This window comes from Ovis aries, chromosome 20, assembly GCF_016772045.2.
Source record: "Ovis aries strain OAR_USU_Benz2616 breed Rambouillet chromosome 20, ARS-UI_Ramb_v3.0, whole genome shotgun sequence".
In the NCBI taxonomy this organism is placed as follows: Eukaryota; Metazoa; Chordata; class Mammalia; order Artiodactyla; family Bovidae; genus Ovis; species Ovis aries.
The window spans coordinates 25139636-25154579 of NC_056073.1; positions in this window are offsets into that span (position 1 = coordinate 25139636).

Sequence of the window (14944 nt, forward strand, 5' to 3'; positions counted from 1 at the left end):
CAAAAATGAAGTCTAAGAGAAAAAAAATACCAAGTACAATAATTTTAAAAATTACTATTGATGGGTATTATTTTTCTGTTCCCCATTATGATGTTTTTTTCCTGCCACCTTTCTGAAATGTTAAAATCTGAAAAGTTAGGGATTTCCCTGGTGGTCCAGTGGTTAAGAATCTGCTTGCCAATGCAGGGGACATGGGTTCAATCCCTGGTCCTGGAAGATCCCACATGCCGTGGAGCAACTAAGCCTGGGCGTGCACCCCAACTATTGAGCTTGTGCTCCAGAGCCTGCGCGACGCAGCTGCTGAGGCCCACATGTCAACAACCAGTGCTCCACAATAAGAGAAGCCACCGTAATGAGAAGGCCGAGCACGCAACTCGAGAGTAGCCCCTGGGGCTCTCCACAACTAGAGAAAAGCACCCACCCACCGATGAAAACCCAGTGCAGCCAGAAATAAGTAAACAAATAAAATTTAAAAAAATCTGAAAAGTTAACACATTCTAAGAGAATACCTAACCTTTTAAAAGAGGATAAAAGACTGTAACTCTGGTTGTGATGAAAAAGGCAAACCATTGTCGTAAATTGGTATGAACATCTTAACTGTGGTGCTGAAGATTCTTGAGAGTCTCTGGACTGCAAGGAGATCAAACCAGTCAATCCTAAAGGTAATCAGGCCTGAATATTCATTGGAAGGAATGATGCTGAAGCTGAAGTTCTAATACTTTGTCCACCTGATGCAAAGAACTGACTCATTGGAAAAGAGCCTGATGCTAGGAAAGATTGAAGCCAGGATAAGAAGGGGACAGCAGAGGTTGAGATGGTTGGATGGCATCACTGACTCAATAGACATGTTTGAGCAAGCTCCGGGAGTTGGTGATGGACAGCGAAGTCTGGTGTGCTGCAGTCTATGGGGTCAGAGTCAGACATGACTGAGCGACTTGACTGATTCTTCTATAAATGTATCAGTTATCTTGAATATCAAGTACTTTCTTTTGAAGTACAGACTTATGATAATTATTTAGATGATGAGTCAAATTTGGTACCAGTTCTTTTTCCTTTTACTACTCATAAATTTCTAAAACCTTTTCCATTTACACTCTCCTTTTACCCTTTCAGCACCATAATGAGATGAGAAAATTGGGCCACAGAAGAGTTAAGTGACATACCCAAGATTGCAAAGCCAGTTAGTGCAGAATTAAGATTGAATTCAGGTCTCAGTCCTCAACCTCTTTACAAGCTGAGCTATGCTAAAGACACGATCTTGTATCAGGAAAGCTTCTCAATGTGTCTTTTACTTTTCTGGTTATCGAAACAGAAATTTCTTAATTGATATATTTCATTCTACAACATATGAAAGAGCTAAAGAATTCTAGAAAGTAGACAAAAGCAGATGATAACCACACTTCTAGCTAAAAACTATGCGCAACTGGCAAAGAGCAGTGATGTGGTTCTGTTGTTAAGAGCATGCTTATGTGGACTATGTCCTGCTTGAGCTGTGGGTTCTAGATGGCTTGGGTGCTAGTGATATAGTACAGTATATGCTTTGGTCTAATTCTGTCATTTATAAAACAAGTTTCCCAAACATTAGCCATAATTGGTTTAATTGTTCTAGGTTATGTAATATATTAGTTTTAGGCATAACATGTCCTAAAATTTATTCCTTTGTGTACCTGCAGAGCTAGACGTGTTCTTACACGTCAAAAACGGGCAACGCCATTTCATTTCACAATCTCAAATTTCCTTGAGCGTGAATGTGACATCTTAAGTCTCAAATTAAATCTATAAGTATATGTTGCTGTGCAGTTATGTCTGTAAACTATTGCTTGGCATCTGGTGTTGAAGAATATATATATATTTTAATTTCATATATTTCTTAATGTCAGATTTACTCAGTCAACTCTCTTTCAGGTTTAATGGTTTTGTAGTATTGTCTTCTGATCTGAATGTTTAAATGATGCATTGACTTGCGTCAGATGTATTTCAATAGAATGAATACATTCTATTGTCAGATTGATACCCTATAGACATAAAGTTATTTAAAGTCTAGAAAATTAGAAGTACAATAATATCTTGTTATTTGTGTATTTTGCTGATCAGTAAGATTAATTTCTACATAGTCTTAATCTGTATCTAATCTTCTCACTTTTCTCTGCACCTTCCTGCACCCTTTTTACTTTCTGATGTGACCTAGGACAAAATGTCTCTTTCCTATTCTCCGTGTAATCAGAGCATTCTGTACAGGCCTTTGTTTTATCACTTACAATGTTAATATTGCAATGATTTGCTTATACATCTCTTCCTTAACTTAAGGCCAGAAGACATGTCATTTATCTTTGTTCTCTAGCATTATGCTATGCCAGATACATAGTAGATATTCAATGAATGTTTACTGAACAAGATTTCCAAAGACTGTTACTTTCTTCATGATAAAGACATCAAATAAAACATAGTAGGCTGTTTCAGGATATTCATGAGAGACTTTGGGAGGCCCAAGTTTATTTCAGCAGTTTAATGTTCTTTCATAATGTAGTAGGCAGCTTCTGAAAGTGCCTCCAGTAATCTCTGGCACCTGATCTTCATGTCTATGGACTAGATCTAGTAACTTGCTCCTAACTGAAAGACCTAGTAACTTGCTCCTAACAGAAAGAACATGGCAAAAATGATGGAATGACATTTCCAAGATTAGATAGGCAAAAAGTGACTTCTGGGATTTCCACAGTTGTCTGGTGGCCAAGACTCCAAACTCCCAGTGCAGGGGCCCCGGGCTTGATCCCCGGTCAGGGAACTAAATCCCACATGCCACAACTAAGAGCTTGCATGCCAAAACCAAATGATTCCATATGCTGCAAGGAAGATTGAAGCTCCTGTGAGCCACAACTTTGATCCAGCACAGCCAAATAAATAAATATAGCTTCTTGACTTGCAGGCTTTGTTGAAATAAGTACCATGTTGGAAATGTTCACATAATAAGAAGCTAAGGGTCACCTCTAGCCAATAGACAACTAGGAACTCAAATCCTCAATGTGACAGTCTATAAGGAACAGCATCCTGACACCAACCACTTGGGTGAGCTTGAAAGTGGATTTTTACCCACTGAAGCTTTGAGATGATTACAGGCCCTGAGGGCATCTTTTATCCTGACTTGTGGGCATCTTGGGTATAGTCTGTGAAAAGCCCTGGAGAAGAGAACCCACCTAAGTAAGCAACACACTGATTTCTCATATATAGAAGCTTTGAGTTAAAAATGTGAGAACTCCCTGGTAGTCCAGTGGTTGGGACTTGGCGCTTTCACTGCCATATTGCTGTTTTTGTTCAGTTGCTAATTCATGTCCAACTCTTTGTGACCCCATGAACTGCAGTACGCCAGGCTTCCCTGTCCTTCTGTATCGTCCAGAGTTCACTCAAACTCATACCCATTGAGTCGGTGATGCTATCCAGCAATTGCCTCCTCTGTCACCCCCTTTTCCTCTTTTCTTCACTGCTCTGGTCTGGGTTCAATCCCTGGTTGGGGAACTAATATCCCTTAAGCCAAGTGGCTTGACAGAAAAGAAGGAAAAAACAAAACAAAACCAAAAAACTGTTGTTTCAAGCCACTGTTTTGAGATAATTGTTATAAAACAGTAGGTATGCATCCTACGGTGGTGCTAGCTGTAAGGAATCTGCCTGCCAATGCAGGAGCTGTGAGACGCAAGTAGGGAAGATCCCCTGGAGGAGGGCATGGCAACCCACTCCAGTATTCATGCCTGGAGAATCCCCATGGACAGAGAAGTCTGGCAGGCTACAGTCCACGGGGTTGCAAAAGAATCAGACACAACTGAAGCAACTGAGCACGTACACATGAAGATAGCATCAGTAGTTTACTTTTAAAAACAGAAATCAGAGACAGAAGAATTGAGATAAAACCTATTTACTTTACTTGTCAGAACAATCTAGATATGCCTAGTATTTTGATAACTAGGTCAATATTCCAGCTGCAAGAGCTTGCCTTTCCCATTATGGTTTTCTGTTATCACACAAAACAATTTTATACATATGGGGAGAGGCTGCCCCATTTGAAAAGGAGGAGATAGTGATCAAGACAGGCCATCCTCGAATCAAATTAAACTGCTACTGCATTGAATGAGGGCTTACTGGAAAGAGACCCTCATTTTCATTCTGACATCAATAAACATTTTTTCAAGTCAGGGGGTTAGTCAAGTGCTTCCAATTTTTATTTATTACTTTGAATTAGTTTTTATTCCAATACCAAAGAAAGGCAATGCCAAGGAGTGTTCAAACTACAGCGCAATTGCACTCATTTCACATGCTAGCAAGATAATGTTCAAAATCCATCAAGTTAGGGTTCAACAGTACCTGAACTGAGAACTTCTAGATGTACTAGCTGGATTTAGAAAAGGCAGAGGAACCAGAGATCAAATTGCCAACATCTGTTGGATCATAGAAAAAGCAAGGGAATTCCAAAAAAACCCCAGCTACTTCTGCCTCATTGACTCTGCTTAAGCCTTTGACTGTGTGGATCACAACAAACTGTGGAAAATTCCTATGAGATGGGAATATCAGACCACCATACAAGATCAAGAAGCAACAGTTAGAATCAGACATGGAACAAGGGACTGGTTCAAAATTGGGAAAGCAATATGTCAAGGCTGTATATTGTCACCCTGCTTATTTAACTTATATGCAGAGTACATCACGTGAAATGCTGGGCTGGATGACTCACAAGATGGAATCAAGATTGCTGGGAGAAATGTCAACAACCTCAGATATGCAGATGATACCACTCTAATGACAGAAAACAAAGAGAAACAAAAGAATTTCTTGATGAAAGTGAAACAGGAGAGTGAAAAAGCTGGCTTAAAACTCAACATTAGAAAAACTAAGATCATGGCATCTAGTCTCATCACTTCATGGCAAATAGTTGGGGAAAATGTGGAAATAGTGACAGGTTTTATCTTCTTGGGCTCCAAAATCACTGCAGATGGTGGCTGCAGCCATGAAATTAAAAGACTCTTGCTCCGTGGAAGAAAAGCTATGAGAAACCTAGACAGTGTATTAGAAAGCAGAGACATCATCTTGCCGACAAAGGTCCGGATAGTCAAAGCTATGGTTTTTCCAGTAGTCATGTACAGATGTGAGAGCTGGGCCATAAAGAAAGCTGAGTGCCAAAGAATTGATACATTCGAATTGTGGTGCTGAAGAAGACTTTTGAGAGTCCCTTGGACAGCAAGGGTATCAAACCAGTCAATCCTAAAGGAATCAATTCTGAATATTGATTCAGAATTGGAAGGACTAATACTGAAGCTGAAACTCCAATACATTGGCCACCAGATGCAAAGAGTCAACTCATTGGAAAAGACCTTGATGCTGGGAAAGACTGAGGACAAGAGGAGAAGGGGTCGACAGAGGAGGAGATGGTTGGATGGCATCACCGACTCAGCGGACATGGGTTTGAGCAAATTCCGGGAGACAGTGAAAGACAGGGAAGCAGGCGTGGTGCAGTTCATGGGGTTGCAGAGTCAGACACGACTTAGCCACTGAGCAACAAAAACCTTGAATTGAGGCATTACAGGTTACTATTAAAACACAAAAACAAACACAATTATATGGTAAGAATAATGCATTGTACTTTCATCACTAATGAGTGTACCCATTTATTTTACTGGGTCAGCCAATTAAGAATTAAGCTCTGAAAGCTGAAAGCCTGGAAAGTTGGGTTGTGGTTAAGTAAATCAGGAAAAATTCCCATAGACTAGGGATTAGGGGTGCTATAATGAATGTATGGAGAAGACAATGGCACCCACTCCAGTGCTCTCGCCTGGAAAATCCCATGGATGGAGGAGCCTGGTAGGCTGCAGTCAATGAGGTCGCAGAGTCGGACACGACTGAGGGACTTCTCTTTCACTTTTCACTTTTATGCATTGGAGAAGGAAATGGCAACCCACTCCAGCGTTCTTGCCTGGAGAATCTCAGGGATGGGGGAGCCTGGTGGGCTGCTGTCTATGGGGTCGCATAGAATCGGGAACGACTGAAGTGACTTAGCATGCATGCATAATGAATATATAGCACAAGTAGGAAAGAACAAAATGAATATTCAAGGTACATTCATGAATAGCCTGCTCACTTTTTAAATTAACCGGGGCATTTATTAGGGTATCTGAAAGTCAGTGGATACTAAGTTGATACTTACTGATTGTTTCTAGGGGACATGGTGTGTGCCAAAAATTGAGATAATAAAACTACAATACTTGGTTAAAAATAAAAGGTGATGTACCTTAAGAAGTGCATAAAAAGGTGCCACAGAAATTCAGATATTGGAGAGAATGAGAAAAGGGTCTTGAGGCAGCAGAGCCTTTGCAAAGGCTGTAGTTAACAGACTGCCCATCTCCCCTTTTCCTGTCTCAACTTAAAAGTCCCTTTTTCAGATAGATCTCTCCTATTACGCCGGCTAAAATCAGTCCCGCCTCAGGAGTCGCTTTTCCCTCGGCCACTAGTTTACACTCAGTTCACAGCTCTTCACACAACCTGCGATTGTTTTGCTTACTAATTTTATCCCTACCTTCCCAATTAGCCTTTAAACTTCGGGATGGCAGAAACAAGTCCGCCTTGTTCACTGGGGTGTGCCGGGCATAAAGTATGTGCTCAACAGACACTTGCTGGATGGCCCAGTGTAAAATGTGAAGTCAAAACAGGGTACTGGTGGAGGGATGGAAAAACGCTGCGTGTCCGGACATGGATTCCTAACGTAGCCCTTCCTCCGAAGAGCTCCGTCCGAGCCATATTTACACAACGTGCTCCGAGTCTCCAGGAGGGATCCTCGGCGGTGGACAGGCGCTGTGTCGCCAAAGAGGGCCGGCGCGGCTTTTCCTCGCTACTCCAATATCCCGCCCCCAAGTCTGGACCGCACCCCCTCCAGATCCTCCATCACTTCCGGGCCCCCACACCCTCGCCGGGCCCGGGGACCAGAGCCCGTCCCGGACCCCTCCTCCACTCGCAGGGCGTGGGGACCGTTAACTGCCCGCAGCGGCGCAGGGCGGTGCCGCCCCCGCCCGGCGCCCTCCGCCCTCCGCATCCCCCGCCCAGCTCGGCCGCCACGGTCACCCCATTCATCCAGCGGCAGTGCCGGCCAATCACCGCGCACCCATGGCGCCGCATCTGGCGATGGGGCGGGGCCGCGCCCGGCGCGCGCTCTCGTCCTCTCCCCGCCCGGGCTCGTGCTGGCCGGGGTCATTCCCGGGCAGTGACCAGCCTCCGCCCCTCGGTGACCCTGCGGGGACTTGGGTGGGGGTGAGGAGGCGGAGAGCTGCGCTGCTTGGAAGGTGGAGTCTTAGTTCTGAGGGTAATCAGGGCCTCGGAGGAAGAATGGAAAGTGGTCCTGATCTCGCAGCAGCCAGCCCCTCAAGAGAAACCCTAGATCCCTTCTTAGGAGTTGAACATGGACATCCTGGATGAAAGCCAGGAATCCTGGCCTCTGGACCGCCAGGGCTGGAGGCTAGAAACAGTGGCTCTGGCTCTCTCCTGGCCTCCTCTCCCCCCCGCCCCCGACAAATCAAAAAATGTTTCAAAAAGGCAAACACTGTAGACACAGGTACAAAGTTTATTATTAGGGACACAGCGTAACATATGGGAGAGCACACAGACAAGCAATTTATTTATTTAAGTCAGAAGCAAGACAGAAATAGATAGTCTGAGAAAAAGGGTATGGGCATCCTCTCTGGTGAGGAGGTGCATAGTAAAGAGACGATTTTCTTTTCTTTTCTTTCTTTCTTTCTTTTTTTTTTTTTTAAGGATTTCATTTTCCCAGTTAAACACTTGAAAAAAAAATTTTTTTTTTTGGCTGAGACACATGGTTTGCAAGATCTTAGTCCCTGTCCAAGGATGGCACGCATGCCCCCTGCAGTGGGAGCTCAGATAACTAGTGGATCTTTAGGGTAGTCCCATAAAGAGGTTGGAGAAGGCAATGGCAACCCACTCCAGAACTCTTGCCTGGAAAATCCCATGGACAGAGGAGCCTGGTGCGCTGCAGTCCATGGGGTCGCTAAGAGTCAGACAGGACTGAGCAACTTCACTTTCACGCATTGGAGAAGGAAATGGCAACCCACTCCAGTGTTCTTGCCTGGAGAATCCCAGGGATGGGGGAGCCTCGTGGGCTGCTGTCTATGGGGTCGCACAGAGCTGGACACGACTGAAGCGACTTAGCAGCAGCAGCAGCAGCATAAAGAGGTGGTTTAAATCCCTTATATATTATAATCCTTCTGGGTCTTTGTTTATCTTTGACCAATTATCTTATTACTTTTTCACACATGACCAGTCCTAGGACACTTGCTAACATGAGTGTGAATCTTTTTGCTAAGATGGATCCCACTACAGAAGCCTGTGAAGGTATGTCCACCATTATTATGGAGTGGTGTCCTCTCCCATGTTGATCCCCAAGGAGCTTTCCTGCGGATGTGTGCCTAAGGAAGTTTTCCTTGACCTCAGGAGTGGTCATCTTATCTCTACTTCAGCAGAGCTTGGCTTCTGCCACTCTCTTTGTTCTTGGAGTATCTGGGTGAGGGGACAAAGTTTGTTTTACTCCAGTTAACTAAACACCAGCTGTCCAACCTAGGGTCCCATTTGTTTCCTACTTCAGTCCTGACTGCAGTGGTCCCATGCCCCTGGGACCCAGAGAGCCCTGAGGAACATCCAGACTAGCACAAAGGATGCTCCCCGTCCTGAGACCGGCCATTGGGTGGAATTGTGTGGGGCAGGAGAAAAAGGGAAGATGAATGAACAAGAAAATGTGTCTTTGGGCAGCTCAGCCCAAGTGTGATGCTAGGGAAGGGATGGAAGAGAAGCCTGAAGTTCTTAGGCATCTTTCACGGTCATCTTTTGTAACCCAGGAATTAGTCTGCATCGTAGACTTTGCTAATGTTTGTCCAGGCTGCTGAAAGTGGGGGTAAAACAAAAGGCTGCTTCTGTTCAGGTAAAGTTACATTAATTTTTGTATCTTCAAAAATTGGTGTTGACAATATCTCTCCTAGTATGTTCATAAATGGGCTTTTGTTTTTCTTCTGAACTATCTACCATAATGTCTTATTCACCATTAGGTGAAGAATTAAGAGGGAACCTAGTGGCTTTTCTGTTGGTGGCAAAGGTCACTCCCTCCTTCCTCCCCCTCTCTCCTCCCTCTCACCCAAAACCTTAAGGCGCAGAAAGCAGTTTGACCACAAATGCCACTAGATATTTTCACTTCTCACCTAATGCCCCTAACCAGTCTGTAGTGATAGATATTATCACTTACTTTAGACATCAAAACAGGCTCAGATATTAATCTGGCTAAAGTCAGTTTGTATGTCACAAAGTCTGGCCCTTTTCCACTCTTCTTCAGTCCCAGATGATGGAATCCATAATAAATGGAGGGTAGAAAGGAATCTAATGCTTTTGGTATCCTTAGCTAAGGTTGGCACATCTAGCCCAGTGCCAGTGCTTCTTAGAGTTGGGTTTTCATTGCTTGCAAAGTCTGTGAAGTACAGTTTCTGTGTCAGAACTTTGAAAGGTAGGAGAGTTCGTTGAAGCTCTGAAATACTAGGTCACATGTGGGCTGATGTCTTTTATGAACCTAGCCTGACTTGAAACAAAATCCCTTTCAGAATTACGTATTGCCAGCCTGGATACGGGAGGACTGCCCAGATCTTGCTCAGGAGCTTCAGTCTTTGTGGCAACCGGAGTACAGAAAAGTTGGATCAAAGAGTTAATTAGGTCACAGAATGCTTTTTGGAGAAAGTAGCAAACTATGATTCGATTTTGACCTCAATCCAATTTAACAGATTGTCGGGGGGAGGGTGGGGAGCTGACTGCTTCACATTCCAGGCTATGGATACACAGAAAATGGGTGAGAAACTTTTCTTGCCAACTGAAAAAAATTGCAGTTAGAGTGAGGTGGATTAATGAGCTGAGCATATGAATAACAGTAAACACAGGCAGTACATACAATGACAATAGATATCTATGAGGCAAGAATCACAGTTCAGCTTTGACCAAGCAGTGTAGGTCAAAAGGTTGAAGGAGAGAAGGTTCTTTAGGCTCCAAGCTAGAGAGTCAGGACTTTTCTTCATCAGTCAGGGAGGGCTTAAGAAAGAAATGCCAGGGACTTCCCGGGTGGTCCAGTGGTGTACCTTCCAATGCAGGGGAATCAGGGAGTTAGGATCTAAGATTCTACATGTCTCACACTCAAAAGATCAAAGCATAAAACAGAAGCAGTATTGTAACAAATTCAATAAAGGCTTTAATAATGGTCCACATCCAAAAAAAATCTTAAAGAAATAGAAAGACATGCCAGTCCAACAATTTAACTTACATGCAGCCCAATTCTTAAACACTTTTTTTTTTTTTTTTAAACAGCTTTCCTATTGCATTTGGTACAAAATCTCAACTCCTTACTTTGATATAAAGACCTGTACAAGCTGGGTCCTGCTTACCTCCCATCCGCCCCACTGTCTTCACTGGGTTGAGCTTACCTCCCCATTCAGGGCCACACCGTTCTCATCTCTGTTTCTTGGAGCTGAAACTTTCTCTCCACCCCAGGCCTTTCACACATACTGACCCCCTGCCTGTCACCTTACTACCTTGCCCTCTTCTCTTTTCTGTTCCCAACTCATCCGTCCTTCCTTCTCAGCTTCACGTTTCTTCCTCTGAGAAGTTTCCCTTCTACATAAAGCCCACTATTATAACTCCTATCAGATCTTTTTTTTGTTGTTGTTTTGTTTTCTCCAGGTACTTATCAAAACTTTCAAGATATTGTTTTTCATGGGACTTTCTTGACATCTGCTTGTCCTGTCATCACACCTTTTTTTTCCCCCATAAAGCTTATAACTATAGCTTGTTTTTGATGTCTGCTGGCCTCACCTGTTTTTGGGCTCTGTACAGACATGGATTTGTTTCCCATTATATCCAGTGGTTAGCACAATGCTTGGCCCATTGTCAGTGCTCAATAAATATTTCTTGAGTTAATGATCAGGATCAGTTCTTAGGAAATAGTGGGAAGAAAGCTGAGTAAGGTTGGATGGAGCAGACTGAGTGGGGCCAAAGGGAGGCGTTTCTACTCAGTTGATTAGATCTGCAACTGTTCAGTATGGGAGCCACTGGCCACCTGTGGGTATTGAGCACTTGAAATGTGACTGAGGAACTGAATTTTAAATTCTACTTCATTTTAATTAATTTACATGTTCTTAAGTATATTTTGGGCTTCCCAGGTGGCGCTGGTGGTAAAGAACCTGCCTGCCAGTGCGGGAGACGTAAAGTGATGCATGTTTGATCCCTGGGTCCAGAAGATCCCCTGGAGGAGGGCATGGCTACCCACTGGAGAATCCCTTAGACAGAGGAGCCTGGCAGGCTACAGCCCATAGGGTTGCAAAGAGTCGGATACAACTGAAGCGACTTAACACACACACAAAGTATATTTAGAACAATGTGGGTATGTGAATCTTACTTTTTCAGCTATAAATTTTATGAAGTCTAAACAGAGATCAATTTTTGCTGAAAATTTTGTCTTCTGAATTGAGAAATATGGTAAATACCCTGGATTTTGAAAAGCCCCACACACAAAAATACTGTAAAGTATCTCCTTTTTCCCTATTGATTACATTTTGAAATTGTAACATTTTGGATATAGTAGGTTAAGTAAAATATATTTTTTAAATTGGTTTTAAAATTGGTTTTTTAGGCATATTTTAATTCTGGAATATGCCTAAAGAATTGAAAATGGGACCCAGACAGATACTTGTATACCAATGTTCCCAGCAGCATTATTCATAATAACCAAAAGATGGTCACACCCAAATTTCTATCAACAAATGACTCAATAATCAAAATATGATGTATGTAATGAAATATTATTCAGCCTGAAAGAGGCATAACGTTCTGACACATGGTACTACAGAGATGAACCTTGAAAACATGCTAAGTTAAACAAGCCAGCCACAGAGGGAAAAATATTATATGACTTCACTCACATAAGTAGTCAAATTTATAGAGACAGAAAGTAGAATAGAGATTATAGGGGTCTTAGAGAAGAGGGAGATGGGAGTTAGCATTTAATGAGTACATAATTTCTGTTTGGGATGATGAAAATGTTCTGGAAATGGATAGATGATGGTTGCACAACATTGTGTACTTTAATGCCACTGGACTGTACATTTAAAAGTGGTTAAAATGTGAATTTAACTGCATTTTTAATGCAGTTTGAAAAATTAATTTTACTTTTTCCTTTGAAAAAATGTGGCTTCCAAAACAATTATCCGCCAATTGCAATTAAATTTGAAAACACACGCACAGAATATGACTTCTAGAAAATTTAAAATTATGTAAGTGGCTTTCTCCTTATGTTCTATTAGATGGCACTAGGTGAAACAATTGGGAACCCTGGGAAGGATGAGTAAATTTATGCAGTGAGGGTCTCACTAATGTCCATGACACCAGGAAGTCTGTTTTACAAGGAGGGCGGAGGGTAGCAAATAGTGATGAACCCAAGAATTTAGAATTTGGTGGAATATGCTATGTATAAAAAGGCATATGAGGAAAAGCCTGGGTGGAAGGAGAGCTTGCACAGTAAGATTTAATCTAGGTGGGGCTTCCTTTGTGGCTGCAGTGAGAACCTTCTACAGATAGTATTTCCTTTACTGTAACAGGATAAGTTGACAGTAAGCCCAGTGCAATGTGCCTTAATTGTTATGGGATCAAATGAGTACCTAGGGTGAAAGAGCTTTCTAATCTGAGGCAAGAGGCTCAAGTGAGGTGAGAGGTATAGGTGAGGCACAGTTAATGTTAATCACAAGCATGAGATTCTTTTTCACTGTGATCATAGTGATGCTTTCTATCTGTTCTGGCTTCTGGAAGAGAAGCGTAAGCTTTGGGGCTACTTATACCAGTGCCACATGTTTGATCTTTTATACAAAACTGTGAGAAGGTTCACTTGTTATGACTCCTTGATACTTCAACTATAGAAACCCACTTTCCCAAACTTCTCTGGTGGTCCAGTGGTTCAGCCTACATGATTCCACTGCAGGAGTCACAGATTCGATCCCTGGTTGGTGAATCAACATCAAGCTTTCTGAGTGGCATGGTCAAAATAAAAAGAGAAAAGAAACCCACTTTTCAAAACATTGCAGTGTTTTAAGTTTAAGAATGTTCTTAGAGAATGACTGTCTTCATGTGTCCAACATTGTCCTATTTGTGAGGTTTTCAACCACCCAGAAGCCAGGCACGTACGGACCCAAACACAGAATGGGCACTAGGCCTGAGGACAAATGGTATGGGAGAAGATGGAGAGACATCAGTTAAGACAAATTCCACTGTTGGACATTGTCTGACACTCGAAAGCCACTGTGAGACCCAAGACCCAGAACTGATGCAGGGCTGATCTTGTGGGTTCTCAGGGATTTGAGCCTGACCCCAGCACGTGCTTTTGAACTGTGGTGTTGGAGAAGGCTCCCGAAAGTCCCTTGGGTCCCTTGGACTGCAAGGAGATCCAACCAGTCCATCCTAAAGGAAATCAGTCCTGTTATTCACTGGAAGGACTGATGCTGAAGGTAAAGCTCCAATACTTTGCCACCTGACTTGAAGAGCCAACTCATTGGAAAAGATCCTGATGCTGGGAAAGATTGAAGGCAGGAGGAGAAGGAGATGATAGAGGATGTGATGGTTGGATGGCATCACTGACTCAATGGACATGAGTTTGAGCAAGCTTTGGGAGATGGTGAAGAACAGGGAGAACAGGGAAGCCTGGCGTTCTGTAGTCCATGGGGTCGGAGACAGTCAGACAGGACTGAGCGACTGAACAACAACAACCAGCACATCCTTACAGCCCTCCACACAGTTTAGGAAACAGTCCAAGTCTTTGAGCTTGCCCCAGATTAAGGATGGCCATCACTGGGGCTGGACACCAAGTCCAGCCTGTGCAGAATGATGTAGGCATCTACAGAAGTAAAATTTCATCTGAGTTGGGCTGAAACTGACTCTAACCCTGGGAATATAGGGGAGGAAACCCAAGTTCACAGAAGAAAAATCTCTACATCTAGAATATGAATTCAATACTCTACCAAAAAAAAAAAAAAAGCAGGGATATTCTCTGTGCAAATCAGATGCATAGTATATGCTAAACTGTACCAAATAAGTTTTTATCTTCTCAATTTATATTTATTGCTGTTTTTATTTTTTAAAATATAAATTTATTTATTTTAATTGGAGGCTAATTACTTTACAATATTGTATTGGTTTTGCCATACATTAACATGAATCCTCCACTATTGCTGTTTTTAGATTAGTGTAGCTTAGTTCTTTTTAAAGATCTCTTAAGGTCTAAGACTATATCCTTGTCTGACTATTTTAGTAATTATCAAAATTCAGTACCTGGACCAACATCTATAGCATTGTTTTGTTGCTGGTATGGAGGGGGTGGGTAAGGAGTATATTTTTAATACTACCCAAATTCCCACATCCCAATCTCAATGAAAATTGTGTCTTTGATGGGACTTTACCCTTAACTTCTATTGTAATGGCCAGATCACGGCTAGGACTTTGCATTATGTTTTTAGATATCACAAGTCCTTGAGTTACTAATATGAGTTATTCCTGTTTGTCAGTTCTGAAAAGAAAGCTATTTCTGTCCATTATTTAAGACATCCCGTGGCTGGTGACTCAGATGGTAAAGAATCTGCCTGCAACGCAGGAGACCGGGTTTCAATCCCTGGGTCAGGAAGATCCCCTGGAGAAGGGAATGGCTACCCACTCCAGTATTCTTGCATGGACAGAGGAGGATTCCATGGACAGAGGAGCCTGGTGGGCTGCAGTCCATGGGATCACAAAGAGTCAAACACAACTGAGTGACTAACACTTTCACTTTCACGGCTATGTTTGCTCTTGACCATGTGAGAATTAGAGGTAGTTATCTGAAAATAGAGAAGCATCAACT